We start from the raw sequence: 17,695 nt of genomic DNA, 5'->3' as shown, positions 1-17,695 counted from the left end.
AAATATTTGGATGGAAGCATATAATGAAAAAAAAAAATCCTCATTAAAAAAGGATTTTTAATGAAAAGAAACTAAGTCAATTCAATCTTTCCACCTGAGCCTGCATGAAAAATGGCTTTTGAGCACCTGTAAGAAAATAAAACAAAGAACTAGATTCATTAAACTGGCATTGATAGCATTTCCTTTCTTTCCAACAGGTTACTCCTTAAAGCTGTTTCCGAGACAGTAGGGATACTTAGCCTTCGTTCAGACTTCTGTCTGCACAGATATGAGCTTACATTCATTATTTCTGAAAAAAAAAAAGAAAAAAAAGAAAAAAGAAAAAAAAAAAGTGCCCTACATGGTCTATTGAGGCATTCTTTTCTTATTTGCTGATGCAGAGCTATTCCAACCTGCATATATCTTTAAAGCTTGGAAAAGAGACTGATAGCTCAATGTCCCATTTTCCTAGATGAGTGTTCCACCCACAAAGTTAGTGACTTTTTCCCTCCTTAGCTTGGAGGTTATATAAATACGTAAATTTTCTGGCTCCAGCTACAAAAATTCAGAAAAATCCAATCCAAATTACTCACGGCTTCTTTAACTGGGTAGTTTGTTATATACATTAAAAATCCATTTAAAATGTTCATTAAACAGTTCATTAAAAATGAACTGTTCCCAGTTCATAGTGGTGATTTGGGTAAAGGATTTTGACAGACAGTGACCTTAGTCTCCTGAGAACTAAATATAGGCCTCTAACATCTTGGGTGAGAGCGTTACTCTTGACCTTCCAGAGAAAGAGAAGAATGTCTTGTTTTCTTATAAAGCTCTGTCTCTAAACCAAGAAGTAGCTTTCAGTCGAAATTTTTCAGTGATTATGGCCTAAGTAATTTTGAGACAAGAGAGAGATTTACTCAGATTTGAAGTTTCTCCTCCATTCCAGAAGAAGGAAAAAGTAATGCTGTAGAAAAAAAATAATAATACAAATATTTTATTTAGTTTGTCGTGTTAAAGCATCACATTTTACTGGGCAGTTTTTCCCCAGTTTCCCTGTATTCTATTTGTTTCTGACTCTTCCTTGCCTTGATCTTCAGGGGCCCAAAAGCAGAAGTTTGGAGATGTGCATTTGGGTTGAGGGTAGCAATAGCTGCGGCACTTCATAAAACAAATGAAAATTAGGAATCAGTAAGTCCATTTGCTACTATATAAGCAATACCAGTCCATAAATATAGGCATCCAGTGCTGTACTAGACAGCCTGTGGTATCTCAGTCACATGAACAGGTCTGACAGATATAAAATGAGACATATAAGAAACCCCTGCCCTTTTGGAGCAGGAGGTAAAGGGTATTAGGCAGCTGTATTCAGGCACATAATATGTTCCCTTTCTATCCTTACACCTCAGCCTTTGCACCAAAGAATGTACATGAGAAAATAACCACTGGAAAAATAACCCAGCAACATCTATTAAAAAGCAAGACAATTATAAACAAATGCTTAAGCACCCAATTTTCAGCAGAGTCCAAATTTCTAAACCATGTTCCAGTGGAATGAGGAGAAACAATATCTATGTGTAGAACTTGGAAACACTTGTTCACATTAATATTAAAGTAGCACAGTTGGTGTGTGTATATGTGTATATAGATATGTGACAGCGGATGTGGGTTATGTGACAGTTTCTCTTGTCCTACTTGTTTATGTTGATTATGTGAATGGATGTGCATGCTATTTTGACGTTACTTATCTGCACTGGCTTTAGGAACCATATGTTTTCATTTATAGTCCAATGCATATCTGTAATTCCATATGCACTGTGTAAATATGAATTTATGTTTAGAGAACAAGTACAAACTTGCATAGTTTAAAGAAACATATCAGAAGCCTAGAGTGTCATTATTTAGAACAGAATGGTAGTGGTTATGGTCAGGAAGAAAGGTGCTGATCTTAGTATTGACTTTTGTCACACATAACTGTGTGAAAGCTATAGGAACCTTCTGCATGTGTGTGACTAGCAGCACAGTATGACTCACATAAAGATCTGAATAGCTACATCTTTCAGCCTTCTTAAATTGGGTTTTATTGTACCAAAAAGATCTTTTACTATGAGCATTATTTTTTTTCTATCAATTCACTTCAGCTGAATATGAAGCTAAGGTATAACATATGCTGTATGCATCATATGTTTGCCTGCATACCCATGCATATTGTCGCTTTGTGTTATTCCAGCAGTCTCTTGAGCACATGGAGAGTAGAGTTTCAGTGGGTTGGAAATTTATGCTTCAGTAAATATATTGTCAATTTAGTGACCATCTGTAACTTAGAGAATTTTCTTTTGCTCTGCAGCAATGCATATATTATAGTTTTCAAAACAGGCCCAATAATGTTATGGAAGCTCTGTACTTGATTATATATATATTTATATATATATAAAACCCAAGTATTAATGCACCATCAAGACAAACTTTTCATGAGTTCTCTTAGTTTAGATAAGCACGTACTGACACAGTTCCACAGTATTAACATTTGCAGACTAGTATTGCAGACACGCACACAGACAGAAAGGGAAAGCTAACCTTCTAGGATGTCCAGGACATAGCATTTAGTTGGATTCATATTACAGTCTGGAGAGAGTCAATTTTTCAGTTTTAGTCAGTTAGTACACAAAGACACATTCTATCTTAAGTCTTTCCTCTGAATGCAAATAAAATGTGCATATTTACATGAGCAATATATACAAAAAACAATTCAGTGATAGGAAATTCAGCTTCAAAAGCAAAATTCTCGGAGAGTGATTCGGGAGTGATGAGTGAAAACAATATTTTTTTAGTTTAAAAAGCATTATCCATAGATTTTTCAATCATTCAGGACATATATAGTAGCCACCATTCTTGATCATTTACAGAAAACACTGAAAATTTAGGCAAGGATGACCACCTTACTCAGGGACAACTTAAGACTGTAATTGTTTGCCATCATTTTCTTTATTAGCAACAACATCTGTATTAACTGTCTTACTGAAATGAGATTTACAAACAAGCAAAAGATGTAATTTGTGCAATCAATTTCTGAAACAGCTCCACAACAGTGTTCTTCCTTCCTGCTCACTATAATCTGTGATGAGGAGACTGTACAATTTTAGTGAATTGCATTCATTATACCTGTCTAGGCGATACATTTACCCTCATAAGAAGTGTTTTTTTCAAGAGGGAAATCCATATTCTTTTCTTCTTCTTTCTTCTAATACATGAAAACATGGGAAACCCAGAAAAACATAGTATTGCCTCAGCTGCATTTGCACGACCCCAGAAAATATCTTCTATTAAATCTTTTTTTTGTTCTCTCTCGTTTGCTCTGTCATAGGCAGAATTTGAACACTAACATTTGAGAGGGGTGTTAATGAACTCCCAGAGGATTAAAATAAAACTAAAGTAAATATTCATTTCAGTCACCTAGCTCTATGCTTGTACCTGTATGTAGAATGATGACCTTTATTAATATAGTTTTCCTCCTACTTCACAGGTTACTATGTTGATTTTAGAAGGTTTGCACTGCTTTGACTGTAACAGCATTGTTAAAATGACACAAAGCAAAGCTGAAGAGATACTGGAAGCCCTAAGGAAAGAGCTGATGTTGGAGATTAAAAATAATTTGTCTCTTAGCAATAGTACTGGGCATAAATATTTTAGATTGTTTACTTTCTCACTTCATCAGCTTATAGATAAAATATATAAGATTTTTATACATATGTGTGTGTGTATATATATATATATAAATCATATAGCCTATATACCATGACTGCTTATTTATGCATCAATGCAATTCAAAAAAGGGCAACTTGAAAGTGTTAAAATGCAAACTAAACAACAACAATCAACATAGTGGGGAGGGACACAGTCTTCTTCACTACTGGGATACACAAATCTAGTTGTTGAAGTTCTGTTTCTGTTTGCTGATCTGGAAAAAAAGGATATTACTTACCTCATATAGGTACTCTGACAGCTAAGTGTTTTGAACAAACCATTCTAAACTTCTTAAAGTCATTTAATAGAATAAATCATTCTACTGTAAAAATTAAACTTTTAAAGTTCATATTACTCTTCAAAATATTTTTTTCCTTGGGAAAATTTATTTTCCTTGAGAATTTTTTGTTTTTTTTTTTTTTGTTTTAGATTCCATACTATTGCATATGTTAGAAAAAGACTTTACTATTGTAGTCAGAGTGTTTCTATTAAATTTAATGTCATCTATTGGCACAGAAAAACACATTCAAAGAATTGAATGGGAAATGACATGCTCTCAGGAGATTTATGTTGTTATCTTAGCTAAGATTGAAATAGAATATCTGGATTGGTGACATGCTACTCAAATTAGTGTTTCTAAATGATACAATTGATTTAGCTGTTTTTAAATTTACTATGTAAGAAATATTAGAATTTTAACTTTTATTTGCTGCATCATGACAATCTAATAAACCCTAATGCTCTACAGATAGAATCTTATGAAAATTCGACATGTCTTCTGCTATATGTATGGCATTTTATTTATTATTAGTAGTAGTATTCAAACGCTTGTTTTAATTAAGTAGTACTCATTAGTTTTTCAAAATTCAAATGTTTACCTTTTACGTCAGTCAGGAAGCTGGGATGCCTAACCATCATCATCAGAAAATACTTTCTTCACTAATAAATCTTTTATAACTTCCTAAACTTGACATATATGGTTTCCTTCTTTATCCTAAAGGACTGCACAGTAATGTTGGGTACTGTGAGACAGATCTGGAAATCCAGTTTAAAGTATCGCCCCACTCTGCACTAAAAAACTTCAATGTTACACAGCTTACTCTGACGGGCATTAGGCTCAAGTATAACTACATATCCTTATAGCTATGCTTTTTGCTGTTATTAGTAGAAGATGAAGGGCTTCACAATGACCTGGCAGCGTACTAAGTTATCCAACCTTTCCTTGGACTGAGCCGTTGTTAGCTTGTTTATAGCAGTTGTTGGTCTAGTGGCCAAGTAGCTATTGCTTAACCTGTTCTAGCCTAATCACTGTGAATGTCACGTAACATAAAAGCCTGAAAAATACAGTCATTCTATGATTCTATGAATATTGAATGCCATGCATTCAAAGTGTAAAATTTTGCTTTTGATGCTATCTTAAGTTATGTAAATGATCCTTTTCCCACATAACTCTGTTTTGTTCACTTAAAGGACAATTATTCACTACTTCTGCTATGGATCAGATTGAATGTGTGGCCTTGACACTCTAATTCACGTATTTAAAATCTAAATTCTCAATACATGATCTGAAATGATTAACATTTCCTCATGGTCATGCTTTGTAAGCATCCAACATTTTTTTAATAGAATATGGGTATGGAACAAGGTTTGTTCTCAGCCACATTATCCATCAAAATGTAGAAATCAGGCCATAAAAAATCCATTTATTTTACATAGGTGAAAAATTCCATTGAAAATAAAAAGCTGGCAATTGGAGAAGGTGTGGATCTCATCAAAATTAACCAAAAATCACCAGTTGTTGAAATTGCTGAATTGTTGAAATCACCAGTAGTTGAAATTAACCAAAAATTTAGTTACTCATCATATAACAAGGCCAGGTGTACAACACTAACAAGTCTGTGAACATGTACAAAACAAAATTTGTCTATGACACAAAATCTAGATGGATTTTTAACAGCTAACAAGAAACCTATGTTCCTTAGATTTTATTGCAAGCTTAATGTATTTCTGAATTGAACATTTCATAAGCAGTGGGAAATTATATTTCCTCTATTTTATTCCTTTAGTGCAGCTTTCCATTCTATAACTCCTTTCAAATTTGGCTCACAAGAAATTAGCACAGGTATGCGATAAAAAACAAACAAACAAAACCCACAAAACTGAGCAACAAGTTAATAGAATAATGGAGCATTAATGACATTAATGTTATATAGTTTTGTTTTGTTTTGTTTTGTTTTTTTGTTACCTGCACATTTCCAGTGAAGTCATTTAAATGTGAAAGAACCAAAATTCTTGTATTATATCAGTATGTGTACATTTCAGGAAACAAATAAACAAGCAAACAAAAAACTAGAAGTGACAGCAGAAATCTTAATTGAGTACTACACTAATAATGACCACTAAAAATGCTACTTAACTAATCAAGTAATTAAAAAGAGAGTGTAAAGTACATATTTATAAAATCTATATCATTAAAGTCATTAAAGTTGTTGTAAACTGTTGAGAAAAAATGTAGGAATGTGGAGAAATAAGAAGTAACCAGATTTTAGTATGCTTTATAACAACAAAATCAATGTATAGTAACTAATATCAGTGCAACTAATTGTATTAACTATTAAAATGAAAAATCTCCATGCAACTCAAAAAATAGGAATTATTATGAAATTCAGAGTTTATCTTATGGCACTGTAGAACATAAACTCCCAACAGTACACTTAAAATATGATATATATTGCCATTCTATCACATATAGTTTTGACACTTTGTACAGTATGTTCTGAATTTCAGTCATTGTTAGTTAAAACATAAGATTGTTCCTTCAGTAAGATAAGCTGTGAAGAGGAGAATATAAAAGCAAAGGCACTGAATGACATATTTGTCTATTAGGAATTGGAATATCTTACTAGCACTGGCAACACCGCTGAGACTTCTAAATTATTCAGCATCTACAACCAACACACTAAGTTTCATTGGAAAGTTTTGTGGTTTCTAAGGAAATTCCTATCTTACCAAATCATGTTTGTTAATTTTGATGTGCAGTTGACTAAGGTGTTTCAAAAAAGTCTCTCTCCAGCTTGTGTGGTAACATTAACACTTTGTTTCTTAAGAAAAAAATTAGCAACTTACATTTGAAATTCATGTCAAATTCTTCAGTCTTCAGATTTACCATCTATCATATGGTAATCATATGTAATCTTCAGAGTCTTTGGCTCTGATGAACCTAGGAGGGACTACAAGGAGATCTGTTAGAAGCATTCATTTATTACGTTTAATAAAAGTTAACTTGATCCACAAGGTTCAGACATTTAATTAAAGTCAGTGGAGAAAAAAAATAAAAATAAAAAGCGATAAGAAATCAGAGTAAAATTTAATAGTAAATCAGTATAAAGCAATTCAAGAGAAACCAGAAGGGATTGATACAATACCTGATTGATCGGGAAGGATACAGTATTTCAAGGAGTGAAAATGTCATGCAATACTGTCCAGTTCAAATAAATGCAGAATACATAGGTGCTAGATAATTCATTTATGTGCAGAAGTGCTGACAGTATAACAGGAATGGCCAAAATACTTTAGAAGATAAATCCTGACATAAATGATTTATGGCCTAGAGATAGAGTTCACAGTATTCCCTGCTCTGATTCTAGTTTCTGCATACATATTTGCGTTAGCTTTGAACTATGTAAAGTACCTAGCTCAGGAATAGGCATATTGCTATGCCAGTGTAGGCAAAGCAATATGAAGTATATTTCAGATTCCAGTGCTCACTCATCCATTTGAGTGTGTGACTGAGTGGCTAAGTTACACTGAACTTTTTATCCTTTCACAATACTGACAACAGTAGCTAAGTAACTAGCCAATGTGGTCTCATTCTTCATCCTCCAAGCCTTTCTAAGTGTATTTATTGATCAGTTGCAAAAGATATTTTCATGATCTCAATTGCCTTGTCTAGACTTCAAAATATCCCAAATATCCAAATATCCCAAATATCCCAAATATCTCAAATTTGATAGGTAGATCTTTGTTATCCTATGAAGAACAGTGCAGGAAATGACTGACAGACTAACAAACTAAAATTTTTAAGGCATTCAGGAATTAAGGTTTTTCTATCTACAAGTTAATCCTGTTTTATTCTTAGCCAAACACTTTAACATAGTTTCTCAGATGAGAATTAAACTATTTTTGTCAAAGACATAAGTCCTCTAATAACTTTTCTGGCAACATTGTTCAAATTCCTTTCTTCTTGGGTTGAACAAGAAGATTATAATTTACCCGGTAGCATTAAAGTTCTCTAAGTTTTTGTTAAAATGATGTTTGAGTAATAAATAAATAAATAAATAAAATATCTGATTCCCTAATATTTCTAGAGGCAATTCATAATCTAAATATAAGCAGTGCCTAGTGTATAAAATACTTCAGTTAACATTAAGTGTAATTAAAATATATTTCTTAAAACATTGAAGTAGAAAATTACAGTCCGCATAGGAGTTTGATTATTAAGAAGTAATATTTTATATTCCTTGAAAAACAAAAACAAAAGACACCCCAAACCACACATATTAATGCTATCTAAGACTTCAGTGTGGCTAAATAATTCATAGAAGTTAATTGAATTTTGTTGGTTGGAAAAGGGATAAGATTGATTTAGCAGTGAGACAGATGAGTTAATCCCCTAAAGCCTCTGATATAAGGATTGCCCATTTCTACAACCTCTTCTAATTTTCTCCCTAATAATGCATAGATCAGTCAGCAATCAGTTTTTAGCAATTCCTCCACAGTTGCTGACCCCAGAATCTACTTGTGTGGTGATAATATTTCAGAGGAAGTGCATGAGTCATTACCTTTTGAAACAGTTTAGTCCATACATATTTATTAAGAGGTAAATATTTTCCTGACCTCTCCAATGAGCAAGAAAAATTTAAATATTTATCTTATAATTTCTAAGTTTTAAGTTTTTATGCTTTGTCCAATATTTTGTATAATAACATATAATGTGATTTATAATAAAGTTGTGAGCATGTCTTGCCCCCAGATATTCAAGAAGATACAAAGTCAAATGCATATAAATTTAGAAGAAATCTGAAGAGTAACAATTTAAATATAAAAGACTTTTAAGACAAAGATCAAGAAATAGGACACATATAAATCAAACATGCATAAATCAGACACATGCAGTTTGGACTTATTTAGGATATATGTGTTTGTTCATGTGAAATTTGCAAGCTATACCTGCAAATTGTTCTCTTAAGCCATATGTAATTCATATATTCTAGCAAGCTGAGCTGACAGCTTCCAAACACAAGTGGAATTATTAAATGGAGATCTGCAAGCACTGAAAAAGTATATCCCACTACTCAGATTATGACATACATATAGGCATGCCAGGAACACAAAAATTTTTTTCTTATACAGTCTGAATAACCCCAATGAAATAAGAACTCTGATTTCCAGGAAGAAACTATGTAAGCAGGAATTGTTGAAGGAAATCAGAAAATTATAGTCTGGAAACCATGATTATCTAAACTATCTCATCTACAGATTATGAAAACTTATTCTGGTCCTGTGTTATTTAAATCCCCGATTCAAATCCCCCAAATTATTCCCTGATTCACTTTGTAAAATACTGTCGTATGGTGAACACTCTAAACCCAGAATATTAAAAAGGTCAAAATGATAATAAATTCAAGGCTTTGCAAAATTAAAGAATAAGCTTTCAAAGCTCAGACTGGCCTCAACACACATAGAAAACTAGAGGAATCAAAGGTATGTGGTGCTTTGGACTTGGAAAGATTGTGCCCAAGAGGAATTCTGATACTACATGCTTGTAACAAAAGTGCAGTGAAGAGAGGTTGTTGTGAGAAACATCAATCCTCCTTCTATGAAAGTTATCAGAAGGAAATAAGGAAATATCCCTAAGCTCTATAGAGTTTAGGGATATGGTTTAGTGGGGACTGTTAGTGTTAGGTCAGAGGTTGGACTTGATGATCTTGAGTTCTCTTCCAACCTAGAAAATTCTGTGATTCTGTGATTCTGTGAAATATAGATATAGTTAAATGTATTGTGATTCCCACAGTTCATCCAGAATAATTTCTCCCATTTAACAGGATTTTTATACAATCATTCTGAGAAAATAATATGTCTAGAGAAAAGCATATTACTTTATTTAATAAAAAATTATCTAACACACACAGACACAAAAATACAAACCTGCATGCATACATCTTAGCTTGTTACAAGTCATTTAAGCAGTTTTCAAGACTGACTTCATGTATTACTTCAAGCCAAAATCATTATGCCAAGTTAGCTTCAAGAATTCTGGTTAAATGTATTTCCACAAAAGCAGCGTAGGCTTCATTATCCAAAATTTTTGAAGATGAAGGCAACTGAACCTAAGATGCTTATTCTGTTATCATGTACTTGTCATTAATAGGCTCTGTTCCATAAATAATAGCTCCCCATAATAGTTTTAGTTGCTTAGGGTTTCATTCACTACTTTAGAACGATTTAGGTTCCTGTTTTTCTTCTATCCTTTCAGCAGTTTATAACCCTTTTAAAATTTAAATCCTACAATTTTAGAAGGTTTTTAATAAATTCTTTATGCATGCATAAATACATAAATAGTCATCTTATTTCCAAGTATTTCTTGGAATGAAAACTCTGTATGGAAGTGAAACTACTAAATTACAAAGATTGATGCAAAGTGAAGTTTTATATCCCAATCTAAGCAAGACATGCAGTATGCTATTTCTGCTCTGATACATCAGTATAAGAATAATTTCACTGAACTTGGTTTAAAAACCTGGATTTCCAGAGTACAAGGAGTACACAGCAGTACAGAATTGACATGTGAGTGTTTTTATTTGCGAAAAAGTACTAAATTTGGTAAGAGTACAATCTGTTATACTATAAAATGTTTAACATCAATTTTCCATCAATGTCAGAGTAGAACCAATCCTCTAATTCCTATTCCACAGCCAAGTCTGCCATCTGATTTTTCTACTGCTCTCTGCAATAATTTTCCTAGAATAAAGAGTGCTGATGGAATCATAAAACTCAGTGCATACATGTACCTGTTGTGAGTTTTATTCTTGCCCTCTTTGCGGTTTCACCACTTCATTCAAAATCAAGAAAGATACACACAAGGCCCTTTTGGCTTTTCTCTCCAGTGACTTCTGCACATTTCCATCTTGAATAAGTGCCAGTTTGTTTTCCACAATGTGTTGGTTTGGTTTTATTTTTTTAAGTTGTTGGTGGTGGTTTATCGTGTATTATACAAACTAGAGACTTTCAGAATCTGTATAAACATCATTTTATATGAAAAGTTGATATAGTAAGTGACCTCTTGCAAACTGAGCCATCTTGCAGTTTTACAATCGTTCATTGTGCAGTACGCACCGCTTTTGATTTTTCTTTTTTTTTGAGTCCTTGTTATACAAGTTACGCTTTTGGATATAAACTGATGAGAAGCATTCAAATACACAATGCATAAAATAAATACAATGTATAGAAAATATTAAAATAATGTGATTGGGTTAGAAATGCCTCACTGATATATTTTAGTGAATTTAGTGATTCAGTGAAAGTAGACATACAGTCAAATAAATTTTACAGGTAAAAGGGAGCATCTATGTACAGTTTACTCAAGTGCATATACAGTCTTACCTTGGAATTCAGCTCATTTTTTCTAGCACAAAACTAATAAACACAAAAAGAAAGCAAGTCCTTGACTATTACAAGGTAGATTTCTCAGGTGTCTTCTGTCTTACCTCTTCACAGTTGCTAGAAAAAAAAACGTATCTTTTTCTTAAGTAACAAGTTTGTGTTGCAGACACAATTAGTTCTTTCCTATAATTTTCTTGTCAGAAAGGCAGTAAACATGTTAAGTAAAAAGTGTAATCTACTTAAGATGCAGATGTAATGCATCCATTGCATAACTTACTGTAAATTATATATGCAACAATCAAATCACTGAATATCATATTTTTTATTCAACAATTTTACTTCCTCTGAGAAGATCTAAAAGCACAGCATTTCTGCAGGTGGGACTGGTAGAAATTCTCCACTACAAAAGGACATCAAAAATATTTTTCTATGTTGCACTTTTAATAGCAATTTATTTAAAGTTAATAATACCCAAGTTGAATAAAATTTCAAGTGTGCATAGTGAAACTAAACCCATATATCAGGGTTTGACCTTGAAAAATATTTTCTACTAGTATCTAGAAGTCAAAAACATTTAGTACCAAACAAACCATACCTTATTTAACAATGGAAACTGATGGGAATAGCAAGAATAGCTATAGCTTAAGACATGCTATAATGTTCTAAGAAAAGGCGTAGAAAATGCAATTAAAAATGTCAAAACAAATAGCAATAGAAATCATAAAGACAATCACTGCCAGAGAAATTACTCTTATTTTGTTATACACTTTATTACTTAGTCAACTAACTGCTGTTAGATAAAGGACACAAAATAGCTATTGAAAACAACTTTATACTGGCTAAAGCATATATAAAGGAAGACTGAAATCAAATCCATTTTGAAAGAAACATGCTGGCAAAGTTACAGTACTGGCACCTTCTGGATACACATAGCACAGGTGAACTGTAGATAAGAACAGTATGTTTTTGCACAGTTTTCCTTAAGAAAACCTACACAATTTTATTTAAGCTAATATGTGCCTATGTCTTGGTAATTCAAAAGGATCAATAGATACTTCAAACTGCTTTATAATCTGAACATGAATACAGGGGAAAAAAACATCAGTTTACTAAAAGCTTGAGTACACTCAGAGGCATAGCTGTTACAGATATAAAAGAGGGATGCATAGTATATAACACTGACAATTGCCAAATGGGAACACTATTAAAGTGTTTAGTATGCAGAACTTTATAAAATACTGGTGTTACAACTTCAGAGGGAAGTCATACATCATAAATGGTACACTTATCATCAGACTTCCTGAGAAAAGTAATGTTACTTCAAATATTTAGATTTATATGTATATATATTCAATTTTATAGAGAACAAACGTAATTCTGTAAGAATTTAGAAAATATTTCTTCCTTCAAGGATTATTTTCCTTATCTATGGATGTAAAGTTATAACTCAGTTTGGATTTTGGATATTTCATGATTTCTAGTCATTAGGAATTGTTTTTCTAAAAGGTATTCACCTCAGAATGGCTTTAAGATTTAGGAATCTTGGAAAGCAGATCTCAACATTTCTATGGTTCGTCTGTTTCTCTGCATTATTCTCAAGCTAAATCAATCTTCAGATTCATAAAATAAGTCTGTAAATATTAATGCCTGCCAGGAACAGTATCACCTCAGATACCTAGCATAGTAGTAGAATGAAGGATAGTAGTAGAATGAAGAAGAAACTTTTTTTTTTAAAAAAAATCCTCTCCATCAAAAGTAAACTTTCTACTCTAGAGAAGGAAAAAAATAAGGAAACAAGTATAAGAAAAAATCTGAAATAATCTGGACAAGGAATGCTAGAAAAGCTGGCTGGAGGAAAAAAAAAAAGGAAGAGAACAAAAGAGAGGAAAAAGTGCAATGTGCCAAAAAGATATGAAAACAAAGAAGAGAAGGAAGGGAGAAAGACAGCAAAGAGAGAGAAAAAATCATACAGAAAAGCAAATAAATAAAAAGAAAACCCAGGGCAAGAGAATGAATACCAATAAGATTTATATGTATACATATATATATATCACAGAATCATTAAGGTTGGAAAAGACCTCTGAGATCATCTGGTCACTTTCTGGGAAAGTATCAAAATATGTAGTTGAACAAGTGTATAAAATAAATATGATATATCTATTGTGGGAGTGGAGGGGCAGGCGCTGACCTATTCTCCTTAATCACCAGCGATAGGACCCGCAGGAATGGTGTCAAGCTGAGGCAGGGGACGTTTAGGCTAGACATCAGGAAGAGGCTCTTCACTGAGAAAGTGGACACACAGTGGACCAGGCTCCCCAGGGAAGTAGTCACTGCACCAAGCCTGTCGGAGTTTAAAAAGCATTTGGACTATGCACTTAGTCATATGGTCTAAATTTTTGGGTAGACCTGTGTGGTGCCAGGAGTTGGACTCGATGATCCTTATGGGTCCTTTCCAACTCGGGATATTCCATGATTCTATGATTCTACCAGTAGAGATCAGGGGCAGACATACTCAAATTTACCTAGAGCAACAGAACGCCTAAGGTTGGATCTTAATATTGTCATGCTGGGGCAGCATATATTGCCCTGGATTTCTCCTGGCATAAAGAATACAAAGCCTGACTTGTATTTACTGCCAATGCTTTAATTATAATATTGGACGTGTACCATCCAGTAAAGTGATGACTGATATCAAGTCTCCCCCGTTTGTCACACACTAGTGTATTTCAATCCCTTTTTTCACTGTAGTTTCTTACACAAAATTTTTAATTTTCTTCAGTTAATCTTTCCTCAGTTGTTCATGTCTTGCAAGTATTTTATTTTTTTATATTTGGCTTTTTGTTTTCTTTTTATTTTTTTTAAAGAATTTTTCTTACCTGGTAGATTGTCTTTGACTTTCATAGATCTCTTGGTTTTGTTTTTCCTAAAATAAAAGAATGTAAGGTTAGAGGTACATTGAGTACAAGCAGGAACACTATGCATTTGTTTTTGCAATGATGTCTATTTTATTTACTTATTTTTTAATTGGCAATCCAGGGGAATTAAAAGAAAAGCAGAAAATAAAAAAATAAAAAATAAAAAAAATAATAAATAAAACTGCCAAGACAAAGAAAGAGAGCATATAATCTTTCTTCCAGTTTCTAACATGATATGTTCAAATACCTTTTGGATACAGTATGTCAGATTGTGTTTCACCATATGATATGACATAATGTAACATGACACACCAATTGTTTTGTGACAGAAATGTAAAGAAAAAGAGCTTCTCCACTCTGCTGCTAAAGAAATCATTTTAAGTAGAGACTTCCTCGTAAGGGGGTGTCGAGAGACAAGAGACCTTTTCTCCATTAACACCAGTGACAGGACCCGCGGGAACGGGGTTAAGCTGAGGCAGGGGAAATTTAGGCTTGACATCAGGAGGGGGTTCTTCACAGAGAGGGTGGTTGCACACTGGAACAGGCTCCCCAGGGAAGTTGTCACTGCACCGAGCCTGTCTGAATTTAAGAAGAGATTGGACTGTGCACTTAGTCACATGGTCTGAACTTTTGGGTAGACCTGTGCGGTGTCAAGAGTTGGACTTGATGATCCTTAAGGGTCCCTTCCAACTCAGGATATTCTATGATTCTATGATTCTATGAAATAGACAGATTTCTCCCAATATCAATACATCAGAGTGTAACGGCCTTGAGGTCTTCCCCCCTTCCAGGAATTCCTACTGCCAGGGACCAGGGACAACTTCATAATAGTCGCCACATAGCTTTCCCATTCTAGCATATTTTAACTGTAAACCTTTTAATGTTGAAGAATGTTTATAGGGCCCTGAGTGAGTGTATCGTCTAAAATTTTGGTCACATTATGTGTTCAGAGTGATTAAAAGTGGAATCAAGTTCAACTTCTAATAGCTGGGAATTTCATTTAATCACTTTGAGTATTATAATTTTGAAGCTTTTCAGCAACAACATTTCTGGAGATTTAGAGATTTTTGTTTTATTTTTCATCTTTATCTATTATTCACACTGGTCTATGTTTCTGTGATCCCAGAAGGCTGCATAAGACTTCTGAGAAGGACAAGATCTGGCTAAAGATAAAAGTATTATAATAATGCAATAACAGGAAAAGCTCATCATCTGCAATTGATGTTACACTTCCAGGTAAAAAGAGATACTGCTTACAGAAGAGGAGAATACACCAAAACAGCATTAATTCAGTGTACTGAACTGGTGGGCTGGGAGTATTTGCATGTATGAGCCTAGAACAGCCAAGTCCTCACACAATACATAGCAAAGCTATTCATGTGGCATAACACAATTTAGTGCAGTAACCTGAACCAAGACATATGCTCTAGAAACCCTACCAGATAACTCCAGGTTACAACAGTGCCAGTATTTGTATATTTGCGTATTTATAGAAGTCCTTTGGCACTTTCAGATGAAGAAACAAATAAAAATAAGACTGCCTTTGACTAATTTAGATATCCAGATCTAGATTATCTAGATTTTTCAAGCATATTTCAGCAAAACTAGCTCTAAATAAAACTCATGGTATCCTACAGCATACCCTCAGGGTAGATCTGAGGCTTTGTCTTAACTGATTCTTGAGACTCTTTCAGCTGGGGAATTGCAACAGTGCTATTAAAAACAGTTTTATAGACATGACACATTCCCTAAGATAGGCCACTAATCATTTCATATTATTGTATCAATAGTATACTTAATGTTCTAATTCAAGCAAAATCCTAATGATACAGCTATCAGGAGGAAAAATGCTACGCTGAATCTAAGAGGTGCTTCCACTATGACTGAGTAGTGTATTCAGACTAATACTTATCAGCTGGGTTTCTGCTCTTCTGTGCGTATTTCCATTTATTAAATAATTGTTTATGTAAAAGGAGGAGGTCAGCAATGTCATTCTTGTAACCTGACAGCCTACTTAGAACTGCCTGGAAATAAGAATTTTGTTGTGTCATTTTCTCTGGAGCCTTCTCTCAAAACATATGCATAAACATATCCTCAATGATAATACTGGGCATATGTTTCAACCCCAAGCAACACTGATTACTGTGGTTCTATACTAAAATAACTTAATGAGACAGAGTGTACAGGTTTTACTACTGTTTTCCAAATAATACCTGTCCTTATTTACGTCACTGCAAAAAGGATTCATTTTAACTTTACAATGTATAGAAATTTTAAACATCTCAGAAACAAACAAACAATAACAATAAACTATTAGTATGTGATTACCTTGATTCATATCTAATACTTTTCTTGATTCTGGCTCTTTCCTCAGCAACCTTTCTTGGCAAAATAAGCAAGTAACATTTTAAAGTAGTGATGGAGAGTAAAGCAACACCGTATTTATGGAGGTTCCAAGATAGGGAAATTGTAACTGATACAGAATGGAGATTAACACAGCTGCATACCCCAACCATCCCTCAGCAGAGTGAAACCCAAAGGGAATGAAGAAATGCCTTCACTCCTCCCTAAAATCTGACAAAACTGTAGTGCTATAACTTGTGATATACTGTATAATTGTGTAAGACTTGACATCCATGTTGAGGTACGAAGAATCTGTGGTTCTGCTCTGCTTGTTATCTGCTGTTGTAGATCCATACTGTCTATATGAACTTCGTCTTCACTTACTGCACTTAACTTAAAATGGCCCTGCACAGTTTTGGTGTTCTTGTGTCCTGTGTTCCAGGGTAAATCCCATTTCTGTCTGGTTGTGTCCCTCTGCTCTACTTGCCTGCACATTCTGCTGAAGGCACACTGCCACTGGCAGACATGGGATCCATGATCACGCACACTATGCCTTCCCTTCAGATTTCAAAGATTTTGCCATGAAAACAATTTTGTGGCAGGTTTAACATTAGTGGAGCTATTGAGAGCAGCTGTTTAACACAACCACCTAAACCAATTTTGAATCCCACATCACCACCACACCATTGTTTTCTCACTACCTTAATTCAATCTAGAATTGAGAAAAGAATATAGCCTACACTATAACAGAGCAATAGAAAACAGAAAGTGGAAAAAGGTGATTGGAATGTGAACTGAGGTATGTCAGGGAAAAAAAAAAAAAAAAAAGAGAGAGAGAGAAAAAAACAAACTGCAATAAAGCTCATTTTCCTTCCAAATTAAGAACAACTATCAATCTGCCATGTTTTTGCAGACTTAGTTTACAAATACATTAATTCATCATACCTCTTTCAGTTTTAATAAAAATAATACCAGTTCAAATGAGCATCAATCAGTTTTGTTGTCTTATAATAGACTGATGGTCTTAAGCTTTCCAAAAGGAAATTCAATTTGAATAA

General features: G+C 33.6%; 1 long non-coding RNA gene across 1 annotated transcript in view; it reads right to left on the bottom strand.

The window, feature by feature from the left end:
- Window positions 1-657: 657 nt before the first annotated feature.
- LOC118166806 overlaps window positions 658-17,695 on the bottom strand; it is a 40,611-nt gene continuing 23,573 nt past the window's right edge. The window contains exons 3-6 of the long non-coding RNA XR_004750734.1: window positions 14,256-14,302; window positions 11,380-11,412; window positions 6,844-6,947; window positions 658-3,931 (exon numbers count right to left, since the gene is read on the bottom strand). This is a non-coding gene — a long non-coding RNA (uncharacterized LOC118166806). The remainder of the gene's footprint in view (window positions 3,932-6,843; window positions 6,948-11,379; window positions 11,413-14,255; window positions 14,303-17,695) is intronic.

This window comes from Oxyura jamaicensis, chromosome 4 (assembly GCF_011077185.1).
Source record: "Oxyura jamaicensis isolate SHBP4307 breed ruddy duck chromosome 4, BPBGC_Ojam_1.0, whole genome shotgun sequence".
Taxonomy (NCBI): Eukaryota; Metazoa; Chordata; class Aves; order Anseriformes; family Anatidae; genus Oxyura; species Oxyura jamaicensis.
This window is presented reverse-complemented; position numbering and strand designations above follow the sequence as displayed.